A 23,699-nucleotide genomic window follows, 5' to 3' on the forward strand; every position below is an offset into this window, starting at 1 on the left:
TCACATTTTTTGTTACATGTCTACTATTGTCAAGATGGACAGACACGTCCAGCTATGAGAGTTTATGTGTACCAGTAATTGAACTGACATGTGTACTGCAACTATCTGCGTGTGTCCATTTTAAAGGAATATATTAGTGAATGTTTATTTATGTAAATTGATTGGAATATGTATGTGGACGCTCGGTTAGTGTAACTGTAATTTATATGGTTAACGTTTGAATGACATAGTTTCCCCTCATTGTCACATTTTTGGTTACTATTTCGCTGTTCACTCTCACTCTCTCTGAATCCCGTGGACTAATTGTGCTCACGTGTGTTTGTGTAGGGAAGGGGGAACCATAGGCTTTTCACACAATAATTTGCAACTATTTGCTGAGAAATCTTTCAAAAGATCATCTATGTTTTTAATAAAGGTTCTTTTCCTAACATACAAGTCAATCACACAGTACCTAACCTCAGTCAGAAACACTTTTCTTACTATATCTCGCAACGTCTTTTGCATATATATCCTATCTTAAATAATTAACAATTTTAATTCATAACTGCCAACCCCCCTCCCATCCAAAGCTTTCAAAGCCACCAAACATCATTCCTTTCCCTTAACCTCTCCCAAATTATCTTTTGCGCCAATTCACAAACAAGGGGGCTTTATAGCTGAGTGGACGTCGCTCTCGACTCGTAATCGTAGCTCATTCGATCCCACGGTGATGGAACAAACGGAAATCAGCAGAGTTTCTATCATTCTGATGCCCCTGTTACCTAGCAGTAAATATGTACCTGGGCGTTAGACAGCTGTTACGGGCTGCTTCCTGGGTGTGTGTGTGGAATGTTTTTTATTAGTTAGTAATAATTGATTGATTGACAGTTGAGAGGCGGGCCGAAAGAGTAGAGCTCAACCCTCGCAAGCATAACTAGGTGAACACAACTAGATAAATACTAACTAACCACGATCTCGACAATCCATTACACACACAACCCCCCCTCCCCCTCCCCTCCCCCCAAACTCCCGAAATCGTTCTACCTAAATCAATAAAAAATTAAAACAAATAAATTAATTCACCAAAAATACTAACTATAAATAAAGGAACCAAATTTGAGACATACAGCGACTCCAGCGTGGTCTAGTCGGATGAGAACGTGTTCTCATCTGGATAGATTGCGATCGAGTCTGTCGGAACGGGTGTGTAACTGCAGGGCACAAATATTTGTGTGTCCCCTCCTGTAGCTGCCTCTGTTTCGACAGGTTCCCTGGATAGCTGGAATTGACCTGGCCCTTGGAAAGTGGGGAAGGGGTGAAATCCGTTGGGCCCACGGATGGATACCTTGGATTCATGGACCTAGAGCAGGTCTAATCACCTGGGATTCGAACCCACGGTGGGAATTAGGGAGGAGATATGGGAAGGGGGGGGGGGGGAAGGATGTTTCCCTGGAACCAAACTTCACATAAACCCGGACACTCACACACACACACCCTCACCCGAACACTCACAGGGGCACTCACACTCACACACTCCCATAGACTGTGATAAGGGAGACCATCTGAGGGGACACAGATGGCCTCCTGGACCCACAGGTATAACCGGACACACACACACCCGGACACTCACAGGGACACTCACACACACTCGCCCGGACACTCACAGGGATATAAAACACTCACACACAGACACACATCCATAGACACAAATTGTGATAAGGGAGACCATCTGAGGGGACACAGATGGCCTCCTGGACACACAAGTATATATCAATATTTAATTTAATATTTATTATTTAATTTTATTAAAAAAGTAATCAAATTAAAGTTTTTTAATAAATTATTTTTTATTAAATTATTAAATAATTATATTAATAAAACAAATTAAATTAAATTTAATAATTAAATATTTATTATTTAATTTACAAATATGACAGTTTTTTAAATATATATATATATATATATATATATATATATATATATATATATATATATATATATATATATACATGCGAACAAGGCTTAATGGTCCCCAGGACTATATGCAACTGAAAACTCACATGCCAGAAGTGACTCGAACACATACTGCCAGGAGCAATGCAACTGGTATGTACAGGACGCCTTAATCCGCTTGTGTCAATTTTAAAGGAATATATTAGTGAATATTTATTTATGTAAATTGATATATATATATTTATATATATATATATATATATATATATATATATATATATATATATATATATATATATATATATATATATATATATATATATATATATATATATATATATATACATGCGAACAAGCCTTAATGGTCCCCAGGACTATATGCAACTGAAAACTCACATGCCAGAAGTGACTCGAACCTATACTGCCAGGAGCAATGCAACTGGTATGTACAGGACGCCTTAATCCGCTTGTGTCAATTTTAAAGGAATATATTAGTGAATATTTATTTATGTAAATTGATATATATATATTTATATATATATATATATATATATATATATATATATATATATATATATATATATATATATATATATATATATATTCAAAGAGAATGTCTGTCTATGTAATGAGGCCACATGCTGGAGGCTGCAGCAATACACATATTTATTTTAAAATTTATTTATTAATATATTATTAAGGCTTATTATTACTAAATTAATGTTTTTGTAGAGGGAATGGTCTGGGGTAGGGAACGGGCATAGGTTGGTCAGTGTTGACTTTAGCTAAAGGATTTAGGAATAATTATTAATTATTCTTATCACTCCCCCCCCCCCCCTACCAATTTAATTAAAGTTAATTGTAAAATAATGCTTGAGATGGCTGAAGACTTTTTCGTACTTAGAAAAAACCTAAATTAAACACATAAAGAAGTTTATTGGTCCTGATTTAAGTTAAAGGAAGAGGTGCAAAGGTGGTGGTGGGGGTGGGGGGGGAGGATACGGGATTTAGAGGTGGAATGAAGAGAGGGAACAGGGGGAGTGGTGCAGGTGAAACAGGGAGGAACAGGGGGTGCTGTACAGGTGATACAGGGATGGGGATGGGGGAACAGGGGGAGTGGTGCAGATGAAACAGGGATGAAGAGGGAGAAACAGGGGGGAGTGGTGCAGGTGAAACAGGGATGAAGAGGGAGAAACAGAGGGAGTGGTGCAGGTGAAACAGGGATGGGGATGGGGGAACAGGGGGAGTGGTGCAGGTGAAACAGGGATGGGGATGGGGGAACAGGGGGAGTGATGCAGGTGAAACAGGGATGGGGATGGGGGATCAGGGGGAGTGGTGCAGGTGAAACAGGGATGGGGATGGGGGAACAGGGGGAGTGGTGCAGGTGAAACAGGGATGCAGAGGGAGAAACAGGGGGGAGTGGTGCAGGTGAAACAGGGATTAAAGGAAAATTTATATAAGTAGATAGATGGATGTTTACATTGATTGCTAAATATATACATTGACGGATAGACGGATGCATAGATGCATCCGTCTATCTGATATATGGAAAGACATATGAGTAGATGGATGGATAGACAGAAGAGTTGACGGACGGATAAATGGAATATAAATGTATATAATGATAAATGGTTGGTTTATGGGAAGATAGATTGATGGATTGACAGATATAAGTAGATAGATAGATGGATCCATTGATGGATTCATTTGTGCTTATCTCTTGAGGTTCTTCTTGAGATGATTTCGGGGCTTTAGTGTCCCCGCGGTCCGGTCCTCGACCAAACCTCCACCCCCAGGAAGCAGCCCGTGACAGCTAACTAACACCCAGGTACCTGTTTTACTGCAAGGTATCAGGGGCACAGGGTGAAAGAAACTCTGCCCATTGTTTCTCGGCGGCGCCCGGAATCGAACCCGGGACCACAGGATCACAAGTCCAGTGTCCAGTGTGCTGTCCGCTCGGCCGACTGGCTCCCCGGTCGGAGGGGAGCCGGTGAACAGGCGAATCAGGTTAAAGAATATCTGTCGATTTGCTATTGCATCAACTGAGATTCGATATGGGACCATTAGGATTATGACCAACGAACTCTCTCCGTTTAGACGGTAAGCCTCCAGTTTGTGTGTGTGTGTGTGTGTGTGTGTGTGTGTGTGTGTGTGTGTGTGTGTGTGTGTGTGTGTGTGTGTGTGTTAGAGAGAAATAGATGTAGTAGATATAAAAAAATGGAAAAATACATATATTTGATAGGCGGGGTCCAAGAGCTAATAACTCGATTCTGCAGATACATATAGTAAATACAAGGAGAAAATAAATACACACACACACACACATTAATTGATAATGGACTGTTTTGTGTGCGTATCCATGTGAACTATTGTCAAGACCGACAGACACGTGAAGCTATGTGTGTGTATGTGTACCTGTAATTGAACTGACATGTGTACGGTAATTATCTGTATGTGTCCATTTTAAAGGTACACATTAGTGAATGTGTATTTATGTAAATTGATTGACATATGTACGTGTGCGCGCGATTAGTGTTACTTTAATTTATATGGTTAACATTTATACGGTTGAATGACATAGTTTCCCATTATTGTCACATTTTTTGTTACATGTCTACTATTGTCAAGATGGACAGACACGTCCAGCTATGAGAGTTTATGTGTACCAGTAATTGAACTGACATGTGTACTGCAACTATCTGCGTGTGTCCATTTTAAAGGAATATATTAGTGAATGTTTATTTATGTAAATTGATTGGAATATGTATGTGGACGCTCGGTTAGTGTAACTGTAATTTATATGGTTAACGTTTGAATGACATAGTTTCCCCTCATTGTCACATTTTTGGTTACTATTTCGCTGTTCACTCTCACTCTCTCTGAATCCCGTGGACTAATTGTGCTCACGTGTGTTTGTGTAGGGAAGGGGGAACCATAGGCTTTTCACACAATAATTTGCAACTATTTGCTGAGAAATCTTTCAAAAGATCATCTATGTTTTTAATAAAGGTTCTTTTCCAAACATACAAGTCAATCACACAGTACCTAACCTCAGTCAGAAACACTTTTCTTACTATATCTCGCAACGTCTTTTGCATATATATCCTATCTTAAATAATTAACAATTTTAATTCATAACTGCCAACCCCCCTCCCATCCAAAGCTTTCAAAGCCACCAAACATCATTCCTTTCCCTTAACCTCTCCCAAATTATCTTTTGCGCCAATTCACAAACAAGGGGGCTTTATAGCTGAGTGGACGTCGCTCTCGACTCGTAATCGTAGCTCATTCGATCCCACGGTGATGGAACAAACGGAAATCAGCAGAGTTTCTATCATTCTGATGCCCCTGTTACCTAGCAGTAAATATGTACCTGGGCGTTAGACAGCTGTTACGGGCTGCTTCCTGGGTGTGTGTGTGGAATGTTTTTTATTAGTTAGTAATAATTGATTGATTGACAGTTGAGAGGCGGGCCGAAAGAGTAGAGCTCAACCCTCGCAAGCATAACTAGGTGAACACAACTAGATAAATACTAACTAACCACGATCTCGACAATCCATTACACACACAACCCCCCCTCCCCCTCCCCTCCCCCCAAACTCCCGAAATCGTTCTACCTAAATCAATAAAAAATTAAAACAAATAAATTAATTCACCAAAAATACTAACTATAAATAAAGGAACCAAATTTGAGACATACAGCGACTCCAGCGTGGTCTAGTCGGATGAGAACGTGTTCTCATCTGGATAGATTGCGATCGAGTCTGTCGGAACGGGTGTGTAACTGCAGGGCACAAATATTTGTGTGTCCCCTCCTGTAGCTGCCTCTGTTTCGACAGGTTCCCTGGATAGCTGGAATTGACCTGGCCCTTGGAAAGTGGGGAAGGGGTGAAATCCGTTGGGCCCACGGATGGATACCTTGGATTCATGGACCTAGAGCAGGTCTAATCACCTGGGATTCGAACCCACGGTGGGAATTAGGGAGGAGATATGGGAAGGGGGGGGGGGGGGAAGGATGTTTCCCTGGAACCAAACTTCACATAAACCCGGACACTCACACACACACACCCTCACCCGAACACTCACAGGGGCACTCACACTCACACACTCCCATAGACTGTGATAAGGGAGACCATCTGAGGGGACACAGATGGCCTCCTGGACCCACAGGTATAACCGGACACACACACACCCGGACACTCACAGGGACACTCACACACACTCGCCCGGACACTCACAGGGATATAAAACACTCACACACAGACACACATCCATAGACACAAATTGTGATAAGGGAGACCATCTGAGGGGACACAGATGGCCTCCTGGACACACAAGTATATATCAATATTTAATTTAATATTTATTATTTAATTTTATTAAAAAAGTAATCAAATTAAAGTTTTTTAATAAATTATTTTTTATTAAATTATTAAATAATTATATTAATAAAACAAATTAAATTAAATTTAATAATTAAATATTTATTATTTAATTTACAAATATGACAGTTTTTTAAATATATATATATATATATATATATATATATATATATATATATATATATATATATATATATATATATATATATACATGCGAACAAGGCTTAATGGTCCCCAGGACTATATGCAACTGAAAACTCACATGCCAGAAGTGACTCGAACACATACTGCCAGGAGCAATGCAACTGGTATGTACAGGACGCCTTAATCCGCTTGTGTCAATTTTAAAGGAATATATTAGTGAATATTTATTTATGTAAATTGATATATATATATTTATATATATATATATATATATATATATATATATATATATATATATATATATATATATATATATATATATATATATATATATATATATATATATATATATATATATATATATATACATGCGAACAAGCCTTAATGGTCCCCAGGACTATATGCAACTGAAAACTCACATGCCAGAAGTGACTCGAACCTATACTGCCAGGAGCAATGCAACTGGTATGTACAGGACGCCTTAATCCGCTTGTGTCAATTTTAAAGGAATATATTAGTGAATATTTATTTATGTAAATTGATATATATATATTTATATATATATATATATATATATATATATATATATATATATATATATATATATATATATATATATATATATATTCAAAGAGAATGTCTGTCTATGTAATGAGGCCACATGCTGGAGGCTGCAGCAATACACATATTTATTTTAAAATTTATTTATTAATATATTATTAAGGCTTATTATTACTAAATTAATGTTTTTGTAGAGGGAATGGTCTGGGGTAGGGAACGGGCATAGGTTGGTCAGTGTTGACTTTAGCTAAAGGATTTAGGAATAATTATTAATTATTCTTATCACTCCCCCCCCCCCCCCTACCAATTTAATTAAAGTTAATTGTAAAATAATGCTTGAGATGGCTGAAGACTTTTTCGTACTTAGAAAAAACCTAAATTAAACACATAAAGAAGTTTATTGGTCCTGATTTAAGTTAAAGGAAGAGGTGCAAAGGTGGTGGTGGGGGTGGGGGGGGAGGATACGGGATTTAGAGGTGGAATGAAGAGAGGGAACAGGGGGAGTGGTGCAGGTGAAACAGGGAGGAACAGGGGGTGCTGTACAGGTGATACAGGGATGGGGATGGGGGAACAGGGGGAGTGGTGCAGATGAAACAGGGATGAAGAGGGAGAAACAGGGGGGAGTGGTGCAGGTGAAACAGGGATGAAGAGGGAGAAACAGAGGGAGTGGTGCAGGTGAAACAGGGATGGGGATGGGGGAACAGGGGGAGTGGTGCAGGTGAAACAGGGATGGGGATGGGGGAACAGGGGGAGTGATGCAGGTGAAACAGGGATGGGGATGGGGGATCAGGGGGAGTGGTGCAGGTGAAACAGGGATGGGGATGGGGGAACAGGGGGAGTGGTGCAGGTGAAACAGGGATGCAGAGGGAGAAACAGGGGGGAGTGGTGCAGGTGAAACAGGGATTAAAGGAAAATTTATATAAGTAGATAGATGGATGTTTACATTGATTGCTAAATATATACATTGACGGATAGACGGATGCATAGATGCATCCGTCTATCTGATATATGGAAAGACATATGAGTAGATGGATGGATAGACAGAAGAGTTGACGGACGGATAAATGGAATATAAATGTATATAATGATAAATGGTTGGTTTATGGGAAGATAGATTGATGGATTGACAGATATAAGTAGATAGATAGATGGATCCATTGATGGATTCATTTGTGCTTATCTCTTGAGGTTCTTCTTGAGATGATTTCGGGGCTTTAGTGTCCCCGCGGTCCGGTCCTCGACCAAACCTCCACCCCCAGGAAGCAGCCCGTGACAGCTAACTAACACCCAGGTACCTGTTTTACTGCAAGGTATCAGGGGCACAGGGTGAAAGAAACTCTGCCCATTGTTTCTCGGCGGCGCCCGGAATCGAACCCGGGACCACAGGATCACAAGTCCAGTGTCCAGTGTGCTGTCCGCTCGGCCGACTGGCTCCCCGGTCGGAGGGGAGCCGGTGAACAGGCGAATCAGGTTAAAGAATATCTGTCGATTTGCTATTGCATCAACTGAGATTCGATATGGGACCATTAGGATTATGACCAACGAACTCTCTCCGTTTAGACGGTAAGCCTCCAGTTTGTGTGTGTGTGTGTGTGTGTGTGTGTGTGTGTGTGTGTGTGTGTGTGTGTGTGTGTGTGTGTGTGTGTTAGAGAGAAATAGATGTAGTAGATATAAAAAAATGGAAAAATACATATATTTGATAGGCGGGGTCCAAGAGCTAATAACTCGATTCTGCAGATACATATAGTAAATACAAGGAGAAAATAAATACACACACACACACACATTAATTGATAATGGACTGTTTTGTGTGCGTATCCATGTGAACTATTGTCAAGACCGACAGACACGTGAAGCTATGTGTGTGTATGTGTACCTGTAATTGAACTGACATGTGTACGGTAATTATCTGTATGTGTCCATTTTAAAGGTACACATTAGTGAATGTGTATTTATGTAAATTGATTGACATATGTACGTGTGCGCGCGATTAGTGTTACTTTAATTTATATGGTTAACATTTATACGGTTGAATGACATAGTTTCCCATTATTGTCACATTTTTTGTTACATGTCTACTATTGTCAAGATGGACAGACACGTCCAGCTATGAGAGTTTATGTGTACCAGTAATTGAACTGACATGTGTACTGCAACTATCTGCGTGTGTCCATTTTAAAGGAATATATTAGTGAATGTTTATTTATGTAAATTGATTGGAATATGTATGTGGACGCTCGGTTAGTGTAACTGTAATTTATATGGTTAACGTTTGAATGACATAGTTTCCCCTCATTGTCACATTTTTGGTTACTATTTCGCTGTTCACTCTCACTCTCTCTGAATCCCGTGGACTAATTGTGCTCACGTGTGTTTGTGTAGGGAAGGGGGAACCATAGGCTTTTCACACAATAATTTGCAACTATTTGCTGAGAAATCTTTCAAAAGATCATCTATGTTTTTAATAAAGGTTCTTTTCCTAACATACAAGTCAATCACACAGTACCTAACCTCAGTCAGAAACACTTTTCTTACTATATCTCGCAACGTCTTTTGCATATATATCCTATCTTAAATAATTAACAATTTTAATTCATAACTGCCAACCCCCCTCCCATCCAAAGCTTTCAAAGCCACCAAACATCATTCCTTTCCCTTAACCTCTCCCAAATTATCTTTTGCGCCAATTCACAAACAAGGGGGCTTTATAGCTGAGTGGACGTCGCTCTCGACTCGTAATCGTAGCTCATTCGATCCCACGGTGATGGAACAAACGGAAATCAGCAGAGTTTCTATCATTCTGATGCCCCTGTTACCTAGCAGTAAATATGTACCTGGGCGTTAGACAGCTGTTACGGGCTGCTTCCTGGGTGTGTGTGTGGAATGTTTTTTATTAGTTAGTAATAATTGATTGATTGACAGTTGAGAGGCGGGCCGAAAGAGTAGAGCTCAACCCTCGCAAGCATAACTAGGTGAACACAACTAGATAAATACTAACTAACCACGATCTCGACAATCCATTACACACACAACCCCCCCTCCCCCTCCCCTCCCCCCAAACTCCCGAAATCGTTCTACCTAAATCAATAAAAAATTAAAACAAATAAATTAATTCACCAAAAATACTAACTATAAATAAAGGAACCAAATTTGAGACATACAGCGACTCCAGCGTGGTCTAGTCGGATGAGAACGTGTTCTCATCTGGATAGATTGCGATCGAGTCTGTCGGAACGGGTGTGTAACTGCAGGGCACAAATATTTGTGTGTCCCCTCCTGTAGCTGCCTCTGTTTCGACAGGTTCCCTGGATAGCTGGAATTGACCTGGCCCTTGGAAAGTGGGGAAGGGGTGAAATCCGTTGGGCCCACGGATGGATACCTTGGATCCATGGACCTAGAGCAGGTCTAATCACCTGGGATTCGAACCCACGGTGGGAATTAGGGAGGAGATATGGGAAGGGGGGGGGGGGGGGGAAGGATGTTTCCCTGGAACCAAACTTCACATAAACCCGGACACTCACACACACACACCCTCACCCGAACACTCACAGGGGCACTCACACTCACACACTCCCATAGACTGTGATAAGGGAGACCATCTGAGGGGACACAGATGGCCTCCTGGACCCACAGGTATAACCGGACACACACACACCCGGACACTCACAGGGACACTCACACACACTCGCCCGGACACTCACAGGGATATAAAACACTCACACACAGACACACATCCATAGACACAAATTGTGATAAGGGAGACCATCTGAGGGGACACAGATGGCCTCCTGGACACACAAGTATATATCAATATTTAATTTAATATTTATTATTTAATTTTATTAAAAAAGTAATCAAATTAAAGTTTTTTAATAAATTATTTTTTATTAAATTATTAAATAATTATATTAATAAAACAAATTAAATTAAATTTAATAATTAAATATTTATTATTTAATTTACAAATATGACAGTTTTTTAAATATATATATATATATATATATATATATATATATATATATATATATATATATATATATATATATATATATATACATGCGAACAAGGCTTAATGGTCCCCAGGACTATATGCAACTGAAAACTCACATGCCAGAAGTGACTCGAACACATACTGCCAGGAGCAATGCAACTGGTATGTACAGGACGCCTTAATCCGCTTGTGTCAATTTTAAAGGAATATATTAGTGAATATTTATTTATGTAAATTGATATATATATATTTATATATATATATATATATATATATATATATATATATATATATATATATATATATATATATATATATATATATATATATATATATATATATATATATATATATATATATATATATATATATATATATATATATACATGCGAACAAGCCTTAATGGTCCCCAGGACTATATGCAACTGAAAACTCACATGCCAGAAGTGACTCGAACCTATACTGCCAGGAGCAATGCAACTGGTATGTACAGGACGCCTTAATCCGCTTGTGTCAATTTTAAAGGAATATATTAGTGAATATTTATTTATGTAAATTGATATATATATATTTATATATATATATATATATATATATATATATATATATATATATATATATATATATATATATATATATATTCAAAGAGAATGTCTGTCTATGTAATGAGGCCACATGCTGGAGGCTGCAGCAATACACATATTTATTTTAAAATTTATTTATTAATATATTATTAAGGCTTATTATTACTAAATTAATGTTTTTGTAGAGGGAATGGTCTGGGGTAGGGAACGGGCATAGGTTGGTCAGTGTTGACTTTAGCTAAAGGATTTAGGAATAATTATTAATTATTCTTATCACTCCCCCCCCCCCCCCTACCAATTTAATTAAAGTTAATTGTAAAATAATGCTTGAGATGGCTGAAGACTTTTTCGTACTTAGAAAAAACCTAAATTAAACACATAAAGAAGTTTATTGGTCCTGATTTAAGTTAAAGGAAGAGGTGCAAAGGTGGTGGTGGGGGTGGGGGGGGAGGATACGGGATTTAGAGGTGGAATGAAGAGAGGGAACAGGGGGAGTGGTGCAGGTGAAACAGGGAGGAACAGGGGGTGCTGTACAGGTGATACAGGGATGGGGATGGGGGAACAGGGGGAGTGGTGCAGATGAAACAGGGATGAAGAGGGAGAAACAGGGGGGAGTGGTGCAGGTGAAACAGGGATGAAGAGGGAGAAACAGAGGGAGTGGTGCAGGTGAAACAGGGATGGGGATGGGGGAACAGGGGGAGTGGTGCAGGTGAAACAGGGATGGGGAGGGGGGAACAGGGGGAGTGATGCAGGTGAAACAGGGATGGGGATGGGGGATCAGGGGGAGTGGTGCAGGTGAAACAGGGATGGGGATGGGGGAACAGGGGGAGTGGTGCAGGTGAAACAGGGATGCAGAGGGAGAAACAGGGGGGAGTGGTGCAGGTGAAACAGGGATTAAAGGAAAATTTATATAAGTAGATAGATGGATGTTTACATTGATTGCTAAATATATACATTGACGGATAGACGGATGCATAGATGCATCCGTCTATCTGATATATGGAAAGACATATGAGTAGATGGATGGATAGACAGAAGAGTTGACGGACGGATAAATGGAATATAAATGTATATAATGATAAATGGTTGGTTTATGGGAAGATAGATTGATGGATTGACAGATATAAGTAGATAGATAGATGGATCCATTGATGGATTCATTTGTGCTTATCTCTTGAGGTTCTTCTTGAGATGATTTCGGGGCTTTAGTGTCCCCGCGGTCCGGTCCTCGACCAAACCTCCACCCCCAGGAAGCAGCCCGTGACAGCTAACTAACACCCAGGTACCTGTTTTACTGCAAGGTATCAGGGGCACAGGGTGAAAGAAACTCTGCCCATTGTTTCTCGGCGGCGCCCGGAATCGAACCCGGGACCACAGGATCACAAGTCCAGTGTCCAGTGTGCTGTCCGCTCGGCCGACTGGCTCCCCGGTCGGAGGGGAGCCGGTGAACAGGCGAATCAGGTTAAAGAATATCTGTCGATTTGCTATTGCATCAACTGAGATTCGATATGGGACCATTAGGATTATGACCAACGAACTCTCTCCGTTTAGACGGTAAGCCTCCAGTTTGTGTGTGTGTGTGTGTGTGTGTGTGTGTGTGTGTGTGTGTGTGTGTGTGTGTGTGTGTGTGTGTGTGTGTGTTAGAGAGAAATAGATGTAGTAGATATAAAAAAATGGAAAAATACATATATTTGATAGGCGGGGTCCAAGAGCTAATAACTCGATTCTGCAGATACATATAGTAAATACAAGGAGAAAATAAATACACACACACACACACATTAATTGATAATGGACTGTTTTGTGTGCGTATCCATGTGAACTATTGTCAAGACCGACAGACACGTGAAGCTATGTGTGTGTATGTGTACCTGTAATTGAACTGACATGTGTACGGTAATTATCTGTATGTGTCCATTTTAAAGGTACACATTAGTGAATGTGTATTTATGTAAATTGATTGACATATGTACGTGTGCGCGCGATTAGTGTTACTTTAATTTATATGGTTAACATTTATACGGTTGAATGACATAGTTTCCCATTATTGTCACATTTTTTGTTACATGTCTACTATTGTCAAGATGGACAGACACGTCCAGCTATGAGAGTTTATGTGTACCAGTAATTGAACTGACATGTGTACTGCAACTATCTGCGTGTGTCCATTTTAAAGGAATATATTAGTGAATGTTTATTTATGTAAATTGATTGGAATATGTATGTGGACGCTCGGTTAGTGTAACTGTAATTTATATGGTTAACGTTTGAATGACATAGTTTCCCCTCATTGTCACATTTTTGGTTACTATTTCGCTGTTCACTCTCACTCTCTCTGAATCCCGTGGACTAATTGTGCTCACGTGTGTTTGTGTAGGGAAGGGGGAACCATAGGCTTTTCACACAATAATTTGCAACTATTTGCTGAGAAATCTTTCAAAAGATCATCTATGTTTTTAATAAAGGTTCTTTTTCCTAACATACAAGTCAATCACACAGTACCTAACCTCAGTCAGAAACACTTTTCTTACTATATCTCGCAACGTCTTTTGCATATATATCCTATCTTAAATAATTAACAATTTTAATTCATAACTGCCAACCCCCCTCCCATCCAAAGCTTTCAAAGCCACCAAACATCATTCCTTTCCCTTAACCTCTCCCAAATTATCTTTTGCACCAATTCACAAACAACGGAGCTTTATAGCTGAGTGGACGTGGCTCTCGACTCGTAATCGTAGCTCATTCGATCCCACGGTGATGGAACAAACGGAAATCAGCAGAGTTTCTATCATTCTGATGCCCCTGTTACCTAGCAGTAAATATGTACCTGGGCGTTAGACAGCTGTTACGGGCTGCTTCCTGGGTGTGTGTGTGTGGAATGTTTTTTATTAGTTAGTAATAATTGATTGATTGACAGTTGAGAGGCGGGCCGAAAGAGTAGAGCTCAACCCTCGCAAGCATAACTAGGTGAACACAACTAGATACATACTAACCAACCACGATCTCGACAATCCATTACACACACAACCCCCCTCCCCCTCCCCTCCCCCCAAACTCCCGAAATCGTTCTACCTAAATCAATAAAAAATTAAAACAAATCAATTAATTCACCAAAAATACTAACTATAAATAAAGGAACCAAATTTGAGACATACAGCGACTCCAGCGTGGTCTAGTCGGAAGAGAACGTGTTCTCATCTGTATAGATTGCGATCGAGTCTGTCGGAACGGGTGTGTAACTGCAGGGCACAAATATTTGTGTGTCCCCTCCTGTAGCTGCCTCTGTTTCGACAGGTTCCCTGGATAGCTGGAATTGACCTGGCCCTTGGAAAGTGGGGAAGGGGTGAAGTCCGTTGGGCCCACGGATGGATACCTTGGATCCATGGACCTAGAGCAAGTCTAATCACCTGGGATTCGAACCCACGGTGGGAATAAGGGAGGAGATATGGGAAGGGGGGGGGGAAGGATGTTTCCCTGGAACCAAACCTCACATAAACCCGGACACTCACACACACACCCTCACCCGAACACTCACAGGGGCACTCACACTCACACACTCCCATAGACTGTGATAAGGGAGACCATCTGAGGGGACACAGATGGCCTCCTGGACCCACAGGTATAACCGGACACACACACACCCGGACACTCACAGGGACACTCACACACACTCGCCCGGACACTCACAGGGATATACACACTCACATACAGACACACATCCATAGACACAAACTGTGATAAGGGAGACCATCTGAGGGGACACAGATGGCCTCCTGGACACACAAGTATATATCAATATTTAATTTAATATTTATTATTTAATTTTATTAAATAAGTAATCAAATTAATGTTTTTTAATAAATTATTATTTTATTAAATTATTAAATAATTATATTAATAAAACAAATTAAATTAAATTTAATAATTAAATATTTATTATTTAATTTACAAATATGACAGATTATATATATATATATATATATATATATATATATATATATATATATATATATATATATATATATATATACATGCGAACAAGCCTTAATGGTCCCCAGGACTATATGCAACTAAAAACTCACATGCCAGAAGTGACTCGAACCCATACTGCCAGGAGCAATGCAACTGGTATGTACAGGACGCCTTAATCCGCTTGAGTCAATTTTAAAGGAATATATTAGTGAATATTTATTTATGTAAATTGATATATATATATATTTATATATATATATATATATATATATATATATATATATATATATATATATATATATATATATATATATATATATATATATATATATATATATATATATATATATAAAGAGAATGTCTGTCTATGTAATGAGGCCACATGCTGGAGGCTGCAGCCATACACAGATTTATTTTAAAATTTATTTATTAATATATTATTAAGGCTTATTATTACTAAATTAATGTATTTGTAGAGGGAATGGTCTGGGGTAGGGAACGGGCATAGGTTGGTCAGTGTTGACTTTAGCTAAAGGATTTAGGAATAATTATTAATTATTCTTATCACTCCCCCCCCCCCCTACCAATTTAATTAAAGTTAATTGTAAAATAATGCTTGAGATGGCTGAAGACTTTTTCGTACTTAGAAAAAACCTAAATTAAACACATAAAGAAGTTTATTGGTCCTGATTTAAGTTAAAGGAAGAGGTGCAAAGGTGGTGGTGGGGGTGGGGGGAGGATACGGGATTTAGAGGTGGAATGAAGAGAGGGAACAGGGGGAGTGGTGCAGGTGAAACAGGGAGGAACAGGGGGTGCTGTACAGGTGATACAGGGATGGGGATGGGGGAACAGGGAGAGTGGTGCAGATGAAACAGGGATGAAGAGGGAGAAACAGGGGGGAGTGGTGCAGGTGAAACAGGGATGAAGAGGGAGAAACAGAGGGAGTGGTGCAGGTGAAACAGGGATGGGGATGGGGGTACACGGGGAGTGGTGCAGGTGAAACAGGGATGGGGATGGGGGAACAGGGGGAGTGGTGCAGGTGAAACAGGGATGCAGAGGGAGAAACAGGGGGGAGTGGTGCAGGTGAAACAGGGATTAAAGGAAAATTTATATAAGTAGATAGATGGATGTTTACATTGATTGCTAAATATATACATTGACGGATAGACGGATGCATAGATGCATCCGTCTATTTGATGGATGGAAAGACATATGAGTAGATGGATGGATAGACAGAAGAGTTGATGGACGGATAAATGGAATATAAATGGAATATAAATGTATATAATGATAAATGGTTGGTTTATGGGAAGATAGATAGATGGATTGACAGATATAAGTAGATAGATTGATGGATCCATTGATGGATTCATTTGTGCTTATCTCTTGAGGTTCTTCTTGAGATGATTTCGGGGCTTTAGTGTCCCCGCGGTCCGGTCTTCGACCAGGCCTCCACCCCCAGGAAGCAGCCCACGACAGCTAACTAACATCCAGGTACCTGTTTTACTGCAAGGTATCAGGGGCACTGGGTGAAAGAAACTCTGCCCATTGTTTCTCGGCGGCGCCCGGAATCGAACCCGGGACCACAGGATCACAAGTCCAGTATCCAGTGTGCTGTCCGCTCGGCCGACTGGCTCCCCGGTCGGAGGGGAGCCGGTGAACAGGCGAATCAGGTTAAAGAATATCTGTCGATTTGCTATTGCATCAACTGAGATTCGATATGGGACCATTAGGATTATAACCAACGAACTCTCTCCGTTTAGACGGTAAGCCTCCAGTTTGTGTGTGTGTGTGTGTGTGTGTGTGTGTGTGTGTGTGTGTGTGTACTCACCTAGTTGTACTCACCTAGTTGTGTTTGCGGGGGTTGAGCTCTGGCTCTTTGGTCCCGCCTCTCAACCGTCAATCAACAGGTGTACAGATTCCTGAGCCTATCGGGCTCTGTCATATCTACACTTGAAACTGTGTATGGAGTGAGCCTCCACCACATCACCCCCTAATGCATTCCATTTGTCAACCACTCTGACACTAAAAAAGTTCTTTCTAATATCTCTGTGGCTCATTTGGGCACTCAGTTTCCACCTGTGTCCCCTTGTGCGTGTTCCCCTTGTGTTAAATAGACTGTCTTTATCTACCCTATCAATCCCCTTCAGAATCTTGAATGTGGTGATCATGTCCCCCCTAACTCTTCTGTCTTCCAGCGAAGTGAGGTTTAATTCCCGTAGTCTCTCCTCGTAGCTCATACCTCTCAGCTCGGGTACTAGTCTGATGGCAAACCTTTGAACCTTTTCCAGTTTAGTCTTATCCTTGACTAGATATGGACTCCATGCTGGGGCTGCATACTCCAGGATTGGCCTGACATATGTGGTATACAAAGTTCTGAATGATTCTTTACACAAGTTTCTGAATGCCGTTCGTATGTTGGCCAGCCTGGCATATGCCGCTGATGTTATCCGCTTGATATGTGCTGCAGGAGACAGGTCTGGCGTGATATCAACCCCCAAGTCTTTTTCCTTCTCTGACTCCTGAAGAATTTCCTCTCCCAGATGATACCTTGTATCTGGCCTCCTGCTCCCTACACCTATCTTCATTACATTACATTTGGTTGGGTTAAACTCTAACAACCATTTGTTCGACCATTCCTTCAGCTTGTCTAGGTCTTCTTGAAGCCTCAAACAGTCCTCTTCTGTTTTAATCCTTCTCATAATTTTAGCATCGTCCGCAAACATTGAGAGAAATGAATCGATACCCTCCGGGAGATCATTTACATATATCAGAAACAAGATAGGACCGAGTACAGAGCCCTGTGGGACTCCACTGGTGACTTCACGCCAATCGGAGGTCTCACCCCTGACCGTAACTCTCTGCTTCCTATTGCTTAGATACTCCCTTATCCACTGGAGCACCTTACCAGCTACACCTGCCTGTCTCTCCAGCTTATGTACCAGCCTCTTATGCGGTACTGTGTCAAAGGCTTTCCGACAATCCAAGAAAATGCAGTCCGCCCAGCCCTCTCTTTCTTGCTTAATCTGTGTCACCTGATCGTAGAATTCTATCAAGCCTGTAAGGCAAGATTTACCCTCCCTGAATCCATGTTGGCGATTTGTCACGAAGTCCCTTCTCTCCAGATGTGTTACCAGGTTTTTTCTCACGATCTTCTCCATCACCTTGCATGGTATACAAGTCAAGGACACTGGCCTGTAGTTCAGTGCCTCTTGTCTGTCCCCCTTTTTGTATATTGGGACCACATTCGCCGTCTTCCATATTTCTGGTAGGTCTCCCGTCTCTAGTGATTTACTATACACTATGGAGAGTGGCAAGCAAAGTGCCTCTGCACACTCTTTCAGTACCCATGGTGAGATCCCATCTGGACCAACCGCCTTTCTAACATCCAGATCCAGCAGGTGTCTCTTGACCTCCTCTCTCGTAATTTCGAACTCCTCCAAGGCCGCCTGGTTTACCTCCCTTTCTCCTAGCACAGTGACCTCACCCTGTTCTATTGTGAAGACCTCCTGGAACCTCTTGTTGAGTTCCTCACACACCTCTCTGTCATTCTCTGTATACCTGTCCTCGCCTGTTCTAAGTTTCAATACCTGTTCTTTCACTGTTGTTTTCCTTCTGATGTGACTGTGGAGTAGCTTTGGTTCGGTCTTGGCTTTGTTTGCTATATCATTTTCAAAATTTTTCTCTGCTTCTCTTCTCACCCTGACGTACTCATTCCTGGTTCTCTGGTATCTCTCCCTGCTTTCTGGTGTTCTGTTATTCCGGAAGTTCCTCCACGCCTTTTTGTTCAGTTTCTTCGCTTCCATACATGCCCTATTATACCATGGATTCTTTCGTTGCTTCTCGGATTTTTCCCTTTGGGCCGGGATGAACCTGTTTACTGCCTCCTGACACTTTTGGGTAACATAGTCCATCATACCCTGTACAGACTTGTCTCTGAGGTCTGTGTCCCAAGGTATTTCACTTAGGAAACTTCTCATCTGTTCATAATTCCCCTTTCGGTATGCCAGCCTTTTGATTCCTAGTTCTTTTTGGGGGGAGATAAGTCCTAGCTCTACCAGGTACTCAAAGTTCAATACACTGTGGTCACTCATTCCCAAGGGCGCTTCCATCTTAACTTCCCTTATATCCCATTCATTTAGGGTAAATATCAAATCAAGCATTGCTGGTTCATCTTCTCCTCTCATTCTTGTTGGCTCTTTGGTATGCTGGCTTAGAAAGTTTCTTGTTGCCACGTCCAGCAGCTTAGCTCTCCATGTTTCTGGTCCTCCATGCGGGTCTCTGTTCTTCCAATCTATCTTCCCATGGTTGAAGTCTCCCATAATTAGTAGTCCAGATCCATTCCTGCTAGCAACAGAAGCTGCTCTTTCTATTATGTTAATGGTGGCCATGTTGTTTCTATCATATTCCTGTCTAGGTCTTCTGTCATTTGGTGGTGGATTATATATGACTGCGACTATAATTTTTTCCCCTCCATTTGTTACAGTACCTGCTATGTAGTCACTGAAACCTTCACAGCCCTGAATATCCATCTCCTCAAAATCCCAGCCTTTTCTTACCAGCAGAGCTACACCACCCCCACCTCTTCCTTCCCTCTCTTTCCGCATAACATAATAGTCCTGTGGAAACACTGCATTTGTTATTGTTTTCGTGATCTTTGTTTCTGTGAGGGCTATTATGTCTGGGTTTTCCTCTAGTACCAGTTCTCCAAGCTCATTTGCTTTATTTGTAATTCCATCTATGTTAGTGTACATCGCTTTGAGGCTCACTTTCTTCTGTCCCTTCTCAAATCGCCTCCTTGGTGAGTGTTCTGCTGGTGGGGGAGGCTGTTCCATGGGTGTGAGGACCTGTGAGGTGGGTAACAGGATCTCAGAGGATACTGGAATGAGGGGCGGGGGATCCAGTGAAGGGGGAGGGACAGGGAGGGTATGGGGTGAAAGGGGAGGGAGGACGGGAAGGAAAGGGGGGGAGGGAGGACTCGGGAGGAGGGGAGGGGTAGAAGGGTGGGGATTGGGTGTGGGAGGAGGGAGATTTGGCTGAACTTTTGAGTGGGGGCAGGGAGGGTTTGGGGTAGGGGGGTTTTCTATGCAGAGGAGGGAGGCGGGGTTGTCCTCCCTTCTGGTGTTACTGGGTAGCTGGTTGTGGGTTCCCCCCTCGCCTCTGGGGGTGTTGTGTTGGGAGCTGTGACTTCCTGGTTTTCCCCTCTCGCCCTGCGCCTCTTCCTTGCTTCTGCCGCCACGGCTCTCTCCTCCCTTGTCATGTCTCGCTGGAGGAATACATTTTTTAATTTTCCCACGTTTTTCAGGGAGCTCTTCCTTGATAGGATCCTCTCCTTTGTGTTCTCGTTAGCAAACACTATCTTTATCATTCGGTCTCGGTCTTTGTTGTACCGGCCTAGCCTGAAAACCTTCTCAATGCTATGCTCGGCCCCTTCCATGTCTAGTGCCTTTAGTACTTCATTCACTGCTGCTTTGTCCTTGTCATTCCACTCTGTCCTATTGGTTCCTTCCTGTTCCCTAATACCCACAGCAACCACTGATCTTTTCCTTTCCAGCAGTTGGCTAGTGGAGCGTGCCGCCTCCTGCGAGGTGGCTGCTTTCATGGCCACCTCCATCACTGCAGTCATTACTTCAGAGTTATTTTTTTTTTAGTATTTCCGCAAATGTTGCTTTTATTGTGGCATTCTCATCCAGAAAACTATTACCACCTTCTCCCCTGGGTGGTTTTCTGACTCTCAGCCTCGATACCATTCTCTTTGAGGGTTCTAATCTCCTCCTTTGCTGCTGTCAGCTCTCTTTTCAGGTTGCTTATTTCGTTCTTCATTTCCTGCATCATTTCTTGCATCTCACTCTTGATGTCCTCCAGAAACTGGGCGAACATTTCCTTCATCTCGTCACCTTGGCTCTTTCCTGCTCCCCTGGGACCTCTGGCTGCCATCTTGACCCTGTTGGGATGGGGGAGGGAGAGAGAGAGAGAGGGAGAGAGAGAGAGAGAGAGAGAGAGAGAGAGAGAGAGAGAGAGAGAGAGAGAGAGAGAGAGAGAGAGAGAAAGGGAGTGATAAAGGGAGAGAGATAAATGGGTGGGTGGGGGGGGATCCGACCCTTCCACTGAAGTGAGAAGAAGGTAGAAGGGGAGGGGGGGGAGGAGATGGAGAGAGAGGCGGGAGGGAGAGGAGAGGGAGAGAGTGGATGAGGAAGAGAGCGGGTGAGGGAGAGAGCGGGTAAGGGAGAGAGGGGGGGAGGTGTGTGTGTGTGTGTGTGTGGGCAGAGAGGGAGGGGGAAGGAAAGAGAGGGAGGGGGAAGGAAAGAGAGGGAGGGAGAGGGGGAGGGAGGGAGGGAGGGAGAGAGAGAGAGAGAGAGAGGGAGAGAGAGAGAGAGAGAGGGAGAGAGAGAGAGAGAGAGAGAGAGAGAGAGAGAGAGAGAGAGAGAGAGAGAGAGAGAGAGAGAGAGAGAGAGAGAGAGAGAGAGAGAGAGAGAGAGAGAGAGAGAGAGAGAGAGAGAGAGAGAGAGAGAGAGAGAGAGAGAGAGCAGGAGAGAGAGAGCAGGAGAGAGAGAGCAGGAGAGAGATAGTGGGAGTGGGAGAGAGGGAGTGGGAGAGAGGGAGAGTGGGGAGGGGAAGAGTGTGTGTATGGGCGATGCGGGGGACTGGGGGTGGGGGGGGGCGGAGATGGCGACTAAGTCAGGTCAGGTCAGGTGGTGGGGTCAAGAGGGGGGGGGGGATAGTAAGGTCTATCCCAGGTGTTAATGCCTTTTCCCCTGACTGAACAATTGTGTGTGTGTGTGCGCGTGCACGTGTGTGTGTGCGTGCACGTGTGTGTGTGTCTGCTTTAGCGTGTGCACACTTGTGTGCGTGTATACGTACGTGGGCGGGCGTGCTTGTATGTGTCAAGATATCCCTTATGCGTTACCTCTGCCTAAATGAGCCACTCTGAGATTTTTAAATATATTTGATATCCTGAACGAGAATTTGATACTCTTTTACCTCAATCTGTACACCTGATTAATTGACCAGAGAGGGGTACATACCAAACTGCCTCCCACTCACACAACCAGATGAGTAAGGGCAGGGCGATGTATGATGACGATGTTTATCCTTCGTTGTCTCCCACTAGGTGATTCGCTAAATGCTGGTAGATTGATGAGGTCTTCTTCTCTGTCTACACAAAGCTCTGGAGTCAGTCACTGTATCGTTATGTGACAGTTCACTAATTCACTGTACCACTGATCACAGTCACCACTCAACAGCACAATCAGGTAGCTCCACGGCGGGTCGTCCCACCCGGTCAGGTCACACACTTACATGCACCGGTGATGCCCTAGCTCCACTTTTCGTTTCTTCTCCAAATCTTCGCACTATCGCTAGCGATATGACTATGCTATGTTGCACCCTGCTAGCTACACACTGCGAGAGGCCAAATACTATGATCTAGCCTCTATACTCCTTCAATGTTCCGAGAAATTGACGAATTTCCGCGGACCTCACTAATCGCGTGTCTCCTACAGACTCCCGCGGCGTGTGTGTGTGTGTGTGTGTGTGTGTGTGTGTGTGTGTGTGTGTGTGTGTGTGTGTGTGTGTGTTAGAGAGAAATAGATTTAGTAGATATAAAAAAATGGAATAATACATATATTTGATAGGCGGGGTCCAAGAGCTAATAACTCGATTCTGCAGATACATATAGTAAATACAAAGAGAAAATAAATACACACACACACACACATTAATTGATAAAGGACTGCTTTGTGTGCGTATCCATGTGTACTATTGTCAAGACCGAGAGACACGTGAAGCTATGTGTGTGTATATGTACCTGTAATTGAACTGACATGTGTACGGTAATTATCTGTATGTGTCCATTTTAAAGGTACACATTAGTGAATGTGTATTTATGTAAATTGATTGACATATGTACGTGTGCGCGCGATTAGTGTTACTTTAATTTATATGGTTAACATTTATACGTTTGAATGATTAGTTTCCCATTATTGTCACATTTTTTGTTACATGTCTACTATTGTCAAGATGGACAGACACGTCCAGCTATGAGTGTTTATGTGTACCAGTAATTGAACTGACATGTGTATTGCAACTATCTGCGTGTGTCCATTTTAAAGGAATATATTAGTGAATGTT

This window comes from Procambarus clarkii, chromosome 20 (genome assembly GCF_040958095.1).
Source record: "Procambarus clarkii isolate CNS0578487 chromosome 20, FALCON_Pclarkii_2.0, whole genome shotgun sequence".
Lineage (NCBI taxonomy): Eukaryota > Metazoa > Arthropoda > Malacostraca > Decapoda > Cambaridae > Procambarus > Procambarus clarkii.